Here is a 12,492-nt window from a genome sequence, read left to right as displayed (position 1 = left end):
TTTTATTTTTCAGTTAAAGGGTCATGATAAAAATTCTACTGTCGAGGAACAGAAACCGCTGGGGGAAAAAAAAAATAAATCCCAAACTGAAAATTTGAACATGAAGAAGAGGGGAAAAAAAATGTGCCAGGCTGGTCGAGGGAGGCATTGCTGTACCAAGCGTAGGAGAGGCAATTTCAGTGTTACATGGAAGACGCCGAAACCTGTTTTCCTTGGAAAAAAAGACTTTTTTTCAGGATTACTCTCAAAAATGGGCAAAACCTGGCTTTGATGGCTAAATACTGCCCTGCTGGCGGGTCGTTCGCTTATTAATTGGATGTGTGCAGAAAAATTATTTCATTTTTTTATCGCCGTGGCGATCTTGGGGCTGTTGTTAGCTGAAGACAACCCCGAAACGACGTGTGTTCGGACAGTAAAATAAATAAAATAAAATAAAATTCACTGTCCAGCAACGGCTGCAGGCGACACGTGCACCCCAGCATCTACGGTGCCATCCCGACCGTGGGGTACAATCCCTACACCAGCTTTTCCCCTTCTATTGCAAACAGAAAAGTGCTGATGACAACGTGTTTGGGACTAAATCCCAGGTTAGTTTATTTATATATTTATATTTATATTATTATTTATATACTGAGTTATTTGCAGGATGCTCCGGTGGGAATTAAGGCAAATTAAATGCTGAATAACCATGATTTCATCCTCGGAACAATCCAGCTGAAGCCCATGCGGCCACCAGCATCCCCATCCCGAGCCGGTGGGATGTCATCCCCCGCCCCCCCCAAAAAAAAAAGCCCCGAGGTGCCGGTTTTCCTCCGGTATTTCATCAGAACGAGATCAAAAGGGCAAAAGGACAAATAAAAAAAATTGCCTGAAAATACCGGAGGGACATCGCCAGCGTGTCGGCCGCAGATGCAAAGCTCCAGCTGCAAAACGCGCCAACGGGATTTAGGGGATGAATTCGCCACTCTAGCAAAGCGGTCCCTCTGAGGTTTTTTTTTCACAGCTTTGGTACAAATCCAGGATACTGAAGAAAGGCATCCTATCCCACGGTCCCGTTATCCATCACATCCCAAATATCCATTATTTCTTTATCCATTATGTTCTTGAAGTCCTCCGAAAAATCCCACCCCCCATCATCAGTGCTTCAAGGAAATGCTACTTCCTAAATATTTACGTTTTAAGCTATTCCAGGGGAAAAACAAACAAACAAACAAAAAAACAACAAGCAAAGCCCAAAGGTGCTGTCCCATACTCCCAAAGTTTTTCTCTTCCAGGCTGCGCACAAAGGGAGAGCGGGATTTTGAGTCCTTGCTCCCACCACCACCCGTCCAGCATCTTCCCAGCAGTGAAAAGCTGAACCAAAATTGCCTTAATTTGCAAAGATGTTAATGAGAACTGCTTGGTGATGGGAGGGAAGACCCAGAAACACCGACAAAGCGTGCTTCCCAACATTCCCGTAATTTTCTTCCCCCTCGCCGACGCTCCTCCAAGATATTCCCACCTCTCGCGCATCCCTTGAGGTGCTTCTCCTTTAACTCCCCAAAGCTTCTGGCAAACCAGCGCGTTTGCCTTCACTGCGTTTTCAGGAGTGGGGAATTCCCATCTCCGAGCTCTTCCGATAATAAAAATCCGGATTTGAGAGGGGGGGAAAACTGCCAGCGCAGAGCCAGCTTGGCGCGGCTTCGTTATCAACTCCCAATTAAAACAGCCTTCAGAGCTCCCAAAAGCGGGCAGGAATTCTTGGCAGCGATCCTCCCATTGCGATAAGGCTCCATCATCACCTTCCCATCAATTTTTTTTTTTTTTTTGGGGGGGGGGGAAGGGGGCTGGAAATAAAACTTTTTTCCTGCTTTTAGCATGAACGCCGCAGCTCAAATCACAACAGCAGCGCCGCGGGGTCCACGCCGCTTCCTGGGGGCGAAGCCATCACCTACGGGAGTGACACCAAAGGTGACACCCCCACCGTACATATTCAATATTTTAGCTAAGAAAAAAAAAAGGTAATTAATTCTCTGGGGAGCTGTCATGCTTCCCTGGCTGAAGTTTTCAAAATTTGGAGGGGGGAGAAAAAAAAAAAAAAAAAAAAAAAAAAAAAAAATCGCCCAAACAAACCCACATCCAGAAAACATCAAAATGCTTTTATTTGCAAAAAGGCGACTGCGCTGTCCCCCCTGGAGGTGCCAACAGCAGCTCCGCTCCGTAAATCTGGAGGATTTACACCTCGGTTCGGCCTCACGTGGATGAGGTTTCCCAAAAAATTTGCATAGAGGAGCAGAAGCGATGTCGGGGAAGGTAAACGCCTCCTTCCCAGCGAAATCTGGGGAAAGATTTTTATTTATTTGAATAACCGCAGCGCCGGGACGCGCACAATTGCGCATTGTTATCTGCGCCCTGTCAGTAAAAGTATTTGGCAGGTAGGGCATCGGGCGGCAGCGCAGCGGTGGGTGTTTATGTGGCATCTGGCATATTTTGGGAGGGGGGGGATGCTGCAAAATATGTATCCAGCCCCATCTCCAACGGACAGAATTGATCCCATTTCAGCCACCTGCCCACCAACACCCCAGGGAAGCCAGGCTGAGGGATGCAGCGTGTTTACTCCTGTTCAGCTCTATCTTAAAAATATGGGGAAAAAATAATAATAATAATTTAAAAAAAAAAAAATCACTTCCAAGGGAATAAACCGCGTGCTGGTTTGGCCGCTGCAGGATGCGGGGGTTGGGGCTCCAGGCCCTTCGTTGTAATCCTAATTTTCTGGATTTGTAATCCAGTTCCCTCCCTCCAGCAGCTCCCCGTGGCTGTCCTGTGGCTCTGTTCTCTCCCGAGATCCATCGCATTTTCTCTCCCACGGTTCCACGTCCGCTCCAGTCTCACCGGTAGGAGGTTGCCCGCGGCGCCGCAACACCCCCGATGGGGATTATCCATCCCATTGCCGCCTCCCGCGAGGAGCTGCCTTCCACTGGTAACTGCAGAGCATTAAATCCGCCGAAGGTTTCCAGCCCAGCTACTTTTGGTCCAGATTTTTGAAACTGTAGGAGACGCTCAGCCCCTTTTCAGCTGACGGATTTCACCAGAGCGTGCCGCGCGTCGGTGAAAAACCGGCGAAGCCCAGGGGCAACGAGCTCCAAACCAAAGCAGCAGCAGGGGTTAAAACCCAAACCGAACAAGGCGAAGCAGCGAGAGGAGTCCCAAGAGGAAAAGCTCCAGGGAAAAACCAACCTTCTCCCAGCGTCGGCGGCAGCACCGGCGGCTCGCCCGGAGCCTTCCACCGAGGATGTGCCGCGTGAGCTCCGGAGCTGACAGCGGTGTCAATATTGGCTTTGAACCGCGTGTGCCGCCGCGTTTGGGGAAAACCACGATGTCCTTGGCTGGCAGGAATCCTCCGAGCCCAGCGCCCGCTCTGCTGTGCCGCCGGTGCCCAGCTACGCGGGCAAAACGCGAGGGAGCAGAGCCGGAGCCGCTCGCTCCTGGTTAAAAAATAACCCAACCCCGCGTTGGAGGCGAGCGCTGGCACCCTCCAGCTCTCGGCGTTCCGCTTTTCCCCATCCGGCTAACATTAGTGTTTTCAATTTTAACATGAGTAAAATGAGAGGATTGCCTTTCCTCCCCCCTCATCCCAGGCACCGGCACCCTGCCCCCTTCCCATGCCCCCCGGCTCTCGCCCAAGCACCATAAAGATAAGAAATGGGGTAAAAGCTCAGCGCAGCTCCGGCGGAACCCACGTTCACCCCATTTTCCATCCTCCTCCTCCTTCAGGAACACACAAATTTTAATTACAAGCTGCAGACGCCGCCAGCTGAGGCCACCAGCTGCATTTCCAGCCGTCCTAAAAGCCGCTTGTTTTTATGGATGTTCAGATCTCCGGGAGCCTCCGGTCTGACATTTCCATCGGCTGCACTGCGCGGGCACGGGACAATGTTGGTGTTTTCAAACCTCGGGGAAATCCACGTCTTTTTAGAGCATCTCGGCGTAACGGCGGGCACGGGTTCCAAAGCATCTCCCTCCCGACACAAACGGCTTGGTTAGGGTAAGCGGAAAAACACCTACCCCATAGGGACGCCACGACATTTCGTTAGCTAATGCTTGTAAAATGTGATAAAAAGCTTAATTAAGCCTCGCCCTTATGAGACACTGGAAGGATTTGCAAGCAGGAGACCCGTGAGTGCTAGGCAGCGAAAACACGAGCCTGGAAAGAGTTTTCACGTCCCGGGCAGGCACCACTGGATGCTTCACATATAACCTTGGGGAAAATCCCAGAAAAACAGCAACGGGATTCGCCTGGAAGTCAGAGGTGAAGATCCCGGCCGGTGTTTTAACCGTTCACCTGCAGAAGAGCACAACACTCAAGGCTAATGAATAACAAATTTGTTATGCTCCGGACCGGGCTCCAGCACGAGGGACAGCCAGCTGCGGGGCTGAGCCTCACCAAGACCAGCCTTTTTTTTTTTTTTTTTTAAAAAAAAATAATAATTTTTTTTTTCTTTATAAGGGCTTATAAAAGCAATTTACGGGCTGATCAGGTCCAAGGAAAGGCGTGGATTTGCCGCTGCCTGCAGCGATTTCTCCATGACAAGGCAGGAACCGCTTGGTGCTAACCCAACGGGAAGGGGTGTCGGGGCAATGGCAGCTCTCTCTGCCCCCCCCCTCCCCCCAAAAAAATAATCAGTCACCGTCACCGCTCCTGCTGCCCATCCACAAGAAGCCACTCAAGGTACAACAGCTTTCTGACCGCCCCGGGCTTCGATACCGCAGGCCCAAAGCAAAGCTAAAAGGTTATTAGCAAATCACGCTCTGTCTGGAGAAGTTTCTAGAAGCGCACGAGCCACAGGGTGTTGCTGGAATCTACAAGAGCAAGGAGGGGACCGGCTCCAACTCCCAGCCCCTCTCCGGCCACGCGTCGGGATTTCGGGAGGTGTTTTGCAGCAAATGGTTTCAGGCTGATTCACTGGGGTTTAGGGTTTTTTTTCTTTTTTTTTTTTTTTTTTCGTTGTCCTGTCCAGAAAGGATGACTGAGTTCATTGCTACTGGAAATACTTCACCCCGTTCTGCTGTCGTGCCCGAACACGCTGTCATACCTGCGGAGCGCGGTCCCCTGCGAGCCGCGGAAGGAACAACATCAGCGAACGAAGGAGGCGACTCCCCTATGAGAAAACTTTTTTTTTTTTTTCTCCTTTTTTTTTTTTTTTTTTTTTTCTGCAAACAACACGAGGTTTCATACAAGACCTAACCCCAGGCTCACCCTCCCGGTCACCAATCAGCAACGTACCGAGCTCTTCTTCCAAACCCCCTTCCCCCTGGCACCCTGGCGCAGCAGCTGCTTTATCAGTTGTGTGCAAATAGCAGAAGAAAGCACAGAAAATGCAAATTTACAACCATGTGCTCAACACCCCTGATAAGAGCCTTCAGCATCGCAAATATTTAGGAGCCTTCATCATCCTGCCCGCTTTTACAGGAAGACCACCCTGGTTTCTGCAAGCCCATCTCAGCCAAACCAGCAGCGCGGCGTGAAATCTTCAAAAGCAGGTTGAATAAAGAAATAAAAACTTGGTACTTATTTATTTTTTTTTAGCCAGTCTCCCAGCTGCCTGGTGCTGCCCCGACGAACCCCCCGGCGTCCCGGCTTGCACAGAGAACCGGGAGCTGAGCTCAGGACCGAGCTCTCGGCGATGCCTTGAGGGTGTCTTGGTCTAGGGAGGGGGATCAGTGGGAGGCAGGTGTCCTCCCCCAGCCCCTGGGCATCCGTTTCCTGCTCGCTCCAGGCAGCAGGACGCAGCAGCTCAAACTATATTCGGAAACTCAACAGTTTCAGCCCAAGGAAAATGTTTCCTTTTGCGTCAAAAGTCGCCACAACCTCCCTCCTTTTTAAACTCCAGCTTTTAAGTCAACGTTGTCAAAGGCACCAGCAACCCAGGAGGACTTTTGTCCTCAAGCGCGTTGAAATACCCCCTTTGCACGCAAACATTCTGATTTTAAACAGAGTTTGAGCTGGGTAGGTGCATTTCCCAGCCTAGTTGCTATAAAATTTCTTTTCTTACGATTTGGGCACGCCAAGGGCACGGCCCCGGGGGAGTGGCAGCAGCCTTTGAGCCAGCACAGGTTTGCTAACGAGGAGCACAATGAAGAAAGGACCAGGTGGCCGCAGGCCAGAGCATCCTGGGGGTCTTCAGGAGGTAGAAGCCAACCAATCCATGGGGTAAATTTACGCCACCTGTGGTTTTAAGGCTCAAAACCCCACCAGCAGCAAAGCCTCACGCCGCGCCACGCTAAACGTCGCTGGCTCCCCCGGCACGGGTGACACGCAGGGGGTTATTACATTACCTGCAGGCTCCTCTGCTGCTCCTGCCGGGATTCTGAGCCATCAGTCGGGGTCTCTTCCCCCCAGCCCACACCAGCACCGCAGCACAGCGTCGTTTCAAGTGGAGCGATGCAGCGAGCCGTGAGTCACCCCGAGCTCTGAACTCTGCTAAGCTCGATCCTTACACAAACAGTCTTTCTCGCTCGGTCACCACACCCTGAAAAACAGAGTGAAAGCTGCGCATCCCAACGCGCCGGACGGATGCCTCCGCCTATCACTACCGCAAAACTGCATCCTTCCAGGCGGCGAGAACCTGCCCAGGTTCCCTCTGCCTTCAGCGAGGAAAGAGCCGTGTTTCGGTCACCCCGACGCAAACCTTCCTCCTTCCTAACGCCGATTAAAACACCAAATACCAAACGCTGGTCTAAACCAAGGGTAAAGTCAGAGAAAACACGCAGAAGCCGAGCGCCCCGCAGCTCCCTCGCTCCCTGCAGGGTAAGGCATCGCCAAAATTAATTCGCCAGGTTTCAGTAGGGACCTGCCAGAGAGATGCGGAGCATCCTGGTCCCTGCCCTAACTCCACCAGGCACATTAAAAGGGACCAAGGGAAGAAATCAGAAGAAAGGTAAAAATAATTCAGCGTAGCTCAGCTTCATCACTTGTGTCATCTAGGGCATAAGGAGAGGCAAAAACCAAAATAAAATCATCAAGCACACTTAACTAAATAAACATTTCACCCAATCTGCAGAAAAGATGGATCGTTCAGGCTTCTGATTTTGTTCAGATTTCAACCACGCGGAGACCACGTACTTCAGAAAAAAGAGAGATTTGTTTTTAAGGGCTGATGCCAAAACTAAGTATTAAACACGACCTGGAGCTCCTGTATCATAGGCGGCCTCTGTTACGTTTCCAAAGGTATTTCTAGGAATATTTAAGGAGCGTGGAAGGGCGACGCCTCTTCCCCCAGATCACCACGTGGGTTTTGGAGGAGGGCAGGAACGCCAGCCAGGTCACCAGGGCTCCGGTCCCAGCGGCACAAAGTCGTGGCACGACCTCAGCCAGGCACCTCCGCCGCATCCCAGCCTGCAGAGAGCATCTCCCAGCTGGACCAAGGCAGAGGGTGCCAAAAATCCCCGCAAGACCTCGCTCTGCCGGCCCCAGCCAGACGCTCTGCACTTCCCACATCGCTCACCTGCTTGGCTTTCCCAAGCTCCACCAGGAGGAAGCTCCGAGAAGCCACGCAGCCAACGCGCCCGACTCCCAACCCAAAATCCCACCCAAAACCGGTGCAAGGAGAGCACTCGGTGCTGACACGGAGGGAAAGGCGGCCGGCTCGCTCTCCCCGTGGAGCTGCACCCAAGCCTCGCCCCGACGGCGGGGTCATGGTGCAAACTGAGGCGAGACATCGGCGCCGTGAGTGGCCCCGCGCCCGAGCTGGCCGAGCCCTGCTCTTTACTTAACGAGCCTTATCGGAATAGCTACGAGCAAAATAAGCTACTCATGCGGCTCAGCTCCAAACGAGCAAGATCTGAAGCTCCTCCAGGGAGGTTCCTCACTTTCTCCGCTTTCCCACAGCCGCGGGATGCTGCCTCTGCCCCAGCCCGCATCCCTGACCCGACACCCGCAGGTTACCTAACGCACGCGACAGCAGCCAAAACCAAGCCGGGATTAGCAGTGTTGCGCTGAGCCTGACCTGACCTAATACCTTTATCGTGGTCGCTAAGCTCCGACTAGGTGCTGTGCAAGACAGGATAGGGCCCGCGCAGCTCTCGCTTCACCCAGGGCAAAAATCAAACTGGCTTGATGGATCCTCACCGAACCTCCGTCGCCAAAGCTCAGCCAAACAGTTATTCCTGACAAAAAGCTACGAGCTCGCCCACTCCTCCAGCCCAAGGAGAGGGCGCTGCGGATGCAAAAAGCCAGTCCACAAGGCAGAAAGCGGAATATGATTTGTAAACAGAGCCAGAAAGCAGAATATTTGTAAACAGAGGCGTCAGGCAGCTCCCGGCCAGGTCGGACATAGCACTGAGGTCGCTGGGCTGCAGCATCCCACGTTCGGTACGAGCCGCTCTTCCTGGAGTCCCCGTCCCGCCGTACCCCAGCCTCAGAAGCCGAGCTCAGAAGCCTCCTGCAGATTTTTGGCACGACCCAGGCTCCTTCAGGACAGCATGCTGTCCCCGCAAGTGGAGGTTTTTCCAGCAGGGAAAAGGCGTTCTTAAAAAAACATGCTGTTGCTCAAAAGTCGGAGCACGAGAAGAGCAGCAGTGAAGCAAGAGTCGCAGTGAGAGTTTATAAAAACATGACAATTTTCATATGCTTAACCGCTTTTAAATAGAAACTTCACCCTGTTTTCCAGAGCTACAGCCACCTGCTTCCCATTGCTCTAAATAAAACCGCACTAATTTCAACAGCCAGATCATTCTAAAACTTGGGGTGAAGAGCACGTCGGCACCGCACGGGCATGAAGCCTCCAAACCGTGTAAAAGCTGGAAAAGTCTCCAACACAAACACAGAAGCTTCATTAATTCTGAGGCTCTACCCACATGATCATCGCTCTTATTTATCAACTCCTCTTTCGAAAGGGTTTGGGCTTTTCGGGATAAATTTCTGTTTGGTGCTGAAGGGAAAACAAGGGCTCAAACCTCAACGTGGATCATGTACTACGTTAAAAAAGGATTGTTGTTACAGTCCGATAATTAACGAGGATGAGCACACGTAATCTAGTTTTCACAGCATCCTTGCTTCCACTTAAGCATCGACTTTTCATCCCCGAAGGCTGCCCAGGGGAGAGGGCACGGGGCTGCTGCGCATTCCAGCGCGGGAGGCAGCACCCAGGACACGGGGGCAACGAAGGGCTGTAAAGTTCAGTCAATAAACACCCCCTGCTTCGTGGGGCTGCACGAACTGCCTCGTCAGGATGAGGGATGGCGGCGGCAGGAACAGAAGGAGAAGAAATGATGAGGTTCCTAAAACCGTCCTTCCTTACGCTGTGGCTTGATAAAGCCATTAAATCATTTGATGAGCGCGGCAGCACCCGCTCTCATGACGTTCTCGGGAGCAGGGTTATACTCCCAAGAATTACAGTAATTATTTAATGACCCGTCTTAGGCTCCCTTCCCGTTTTAGCCCACGCCGCGGCACGCGTTTAAAACAAACGCCTCTTTCTCCAAGGCCACATGCAGGCAAATTCAAACGGAGACAAATTCACCTGCTTAAATCAGGTCACGACTATTTCCAGCGCAAACCCCGGTTTCGCCGCAGCGCCCGGCACTCGCTGTCCTTGCCAGCCTCCCGGCGGGATGCTCATAACCAGCTCCTCCGCAAACCAGGCCACGGTGGATTCTGCCACCAGTTCCACACCGTTTTCTCCCCCTAGTATTTTGATCCAGCCCCCTTCCCGCTGCGTATATCGATCTTTCTGTCATTTGGATGAGTTTACAGTTTAACTCAAGCACTCACAGGGCCAAGGCACCTGTTGGATCCGGGGCGAGAGCAGCATCACATCCCGCTGCAGCTGCACAGCACCAACTCGTCAGGAACACAGTAAACCCAGCAGAAAACGAGGAACGAGCACAAAACCTACAGCGCCAGAAAGGCCACGTTCCTGATCTTGGGAAGTATCTGGGCACACAACTCCTCCTTGCGTCCCCTGCCTCCCTCTATTCCAGCAGAGATTTGATCGCTTAATATCCACCGCTTGCACGCCGAGAGCTGGCAAGTGTTTCACACCTCCAGCCGCGCTCGGAGAAAGCCTGGCTCTTCCAAGCTGCACGCTCCGCACGAGCATCCCGACACATTTCCCTTCCAGCTGTATCAACTCTTAAGAGCTGCAAGCTGCCGCCCCGCCGCCCCTCTATAAACTTCCTCAGCAAGCAAAAAAAAGCACCTTCAAGGCGATTAAACATCGCTTTCCCCCAAAAACCACCACAGTGCAGACAGGCGCTGCTCAAGCTGCCGCACAGCGGCTTTGCCAGTACATTTTCCATCAAGAACATCCCCTGTATTTCCCGGGAAAAGGCAGCTTTCCTTTCCACACCAGGGCAAGGACTCCCAAGCAGCAGGAAGGAGTTTAGTGCCTGCGGTCCCCGCTCCGCGCAGGTTAAAGCTGTGATGCCACAACTTGTTGCGCCAACTGTTTATTTTCCTTTTACACCTACTTGAAACAGCAGCTTTTGTCCTACAGAAACTATTAACCCGAGCCTCACAACTAGCCTCGCGAGGCCTTTTATTTTAATCACTATGAAGAAGGGAAGCACCAAAGAAAAAAAAACAGCCACAGCGCTTTAAAGTCCAAGCGACCAGCCCACCCTCCTCCTGCGATACAAGAGGTTTGCACATGCTTTACACCACCGCACCCAGAAAAGCGCTGCTCCTCCAACATCGGGAGCGGCTGCAGCAGAAAGCAAACCCAAACACGAGACTCCCACTGCACCGTACGAACGGCAGCGACGGCGCTCAGCCTTTGCCAAGGCCTGGAAACACATGGCAGAGTCAGGAAGAAGAAGAAAAAATGTGACGTTTTCAGTGATCTGGAGAAATCCAGCCGTTGAGCTGGGCTTTTCCAGCTACTCGACTTACACCAACAATATCATCTTTACTCCCCCTGCAATTCAAAGTGGAAATTCATCCCCCCCCACACGCTGCAAGCGCATCGTCGCCAGCGTTGTGCCCCTAAGCACCACGCACACAGCACCGCGCCAGCGTTAGCCCATTTTACAGACGGGCAAGCGGTGGGACACAGCGTCGAGCCCAGCCGCACTCTCCCCGGTGTAACAGGGAGCTGTCGCCGCCTCCCGGGAGGATCCGTCCCGTTACCGAGCTCCTTGCGTAAGCGACTCCCACGCCACGGCGTCGGTGCAAAGACGTTTCCCTTAAGCATGGGATTGTCAGAGATGTTGGAGCCGGTGACTCACCGCCAGCCTCCTCGCCCACAAGGAAAGCATACGGAGTCCACGGCTCAGCAGCGAGACAACCTGTAATTAGCCGGACGAGAAACTCCCTTTCCTCCCCAGATTAAGATGAGTAAACTCTGGAGCTGTTTTTAAGCTCGTGTCTGGCCGAGCGAACCGAGCCCAGCCCCGACGGTTACTCACAGCTCTCCACGCTCCCGCCCGGTGCTGGTGAACCGGCATCGGGGGGGAAAAAAAAGCAACGGGGCTTTTCACCGGGACGAGCCCTCGGTAGGATGGAGGCTGCTCCGGTTCCGACGCAAAACACGGGATGGCAAAGCCGCACGGATTTCCAGGTTGCCAACAGCAATCCCGCTTGATCCGCAGCGGAGGAAAAGTAACCGGATTACGATTATTTCGTGTAAAAAAAGTCACCACAAGCGGGAACACTGCGGGCGAGCCAGCGCCCGGCTCGGGATGGGGCCACGCAGCGACCCCGGGCCGGTGGCTCCCGTGGCCCGGCCGGACCCCCCTGCCCGCCGCTCCACTCCAGCCCGAACCGCGGGGACCGGCCCCGGGGGGCTGGAGGCCACCGACCCCCCGCTGCGGGGCCCGCCGTGGGCCGGGAACGGGCGGTGCTGCCGGAGCGGAGGAGCCCCGGCCCGGGGGCTCCTCACCGGGCAGGAGCGGGGGGGGCAGCTGGGAGCCCCCGGGACCCCCCACCCCGGGACACGGCCCCAGGACCCCCCCACCGCGGGGCACAAACGGGCTCGGCCCCGGGACCCCCCACTCCCGGGGCCCGGCCTATACCGGGGATCGGCGCCGGGACCCCCAGCGCCCAACGGGCCCGGGCCCGGACCCGCCCCCGGGGCCCCCCAGCCACGACCCGGGCCCAGTCCCGGACCCCGTCACCCCCGGCCGATTCCCGACCCAGGCGGGCCCCCCCCGCCGCCCCCCGAGGCAGCCCCGTGCCCCCGCGGCCCAGGCCCAGCCCTACCTGCGCCCTGTGCGCGACCGCCCGGCGCCGGGGCCCAGAGCCACCGCCGGAGCCGCCGCCGCCCGCAGCCGCCGTTCCCGCCCGGAGCGCTTTGGCGGGCGCACGCGGCCGCCCCGCCCCCGGCCCGGCCCAGCCAATGGCGGCACCGCCCCCGCTCCCGCCGCGCCCCGACGGCGCCTGCGCGGAGCAGGGCGCCCCCTAGGGGCGGGGCGGGGCGGGGGCGCGCGCCGGGGGCGGCCCCCGCGTGGGGCCTGAGAGCCCGAGTGGGGCCGGAACCGCCCGAGTCGGGCCGGGACAACCCGAGTTGGGCCTGA

At 54.7% G+C, this 12,492-nt stretch overlaps 1 protein-coding gene across 2 annotated transcripts in view; it reads right to left on the bottom strand.

Moving 5' to 3' along the window:
* Positions 1 to 12,286, bottom strand: part of OTUD7B (OTU deubiquitinase 7B) — a 33,923-nt gene extending 21,637 nt beyond the window's left edge. Inside the window, exons 1-2 of one of the 2 annotated variants that reach the window (XM_056322222.1) lie at positions 12,179 to 12,194; positions 6,316 to 6,509 (exon numbers count right to left, since the gene is read on the bottom strand). The gene's annotated coding sequence lies outside the window, so the exon portion shown is untranslated. Of the gene's footprint in view, positions 1 to 6,315; positions 6,510 to 12,178 lie in introns of both variants that reach the window. The other variant, XM_056322221.1, reaches the window with a different exon arrangement.
* Positions 12,287 to 12,492: the final 206 nt, after the last annotated feature.

Source organism: Falco biarmicus, chromosome 19, assembly GCF_023638135.1.
Source record: "Falco biarmicus isolate bFalBia1 chromosome 19, bFalBia1.pri, whole genome shotgun sequence".
Classification (NCBI taxonomy): Eukaryota; Metazoa; Chordata; class Aves; order Falconiformes; family Falconidae; genus Falco; species Falco biarmicus.
The sequence above is the reverse complement of the archived record's forward strand: the minus strand, read 5'-3'. Positions and strand labels throughout refer to the sequence as shown.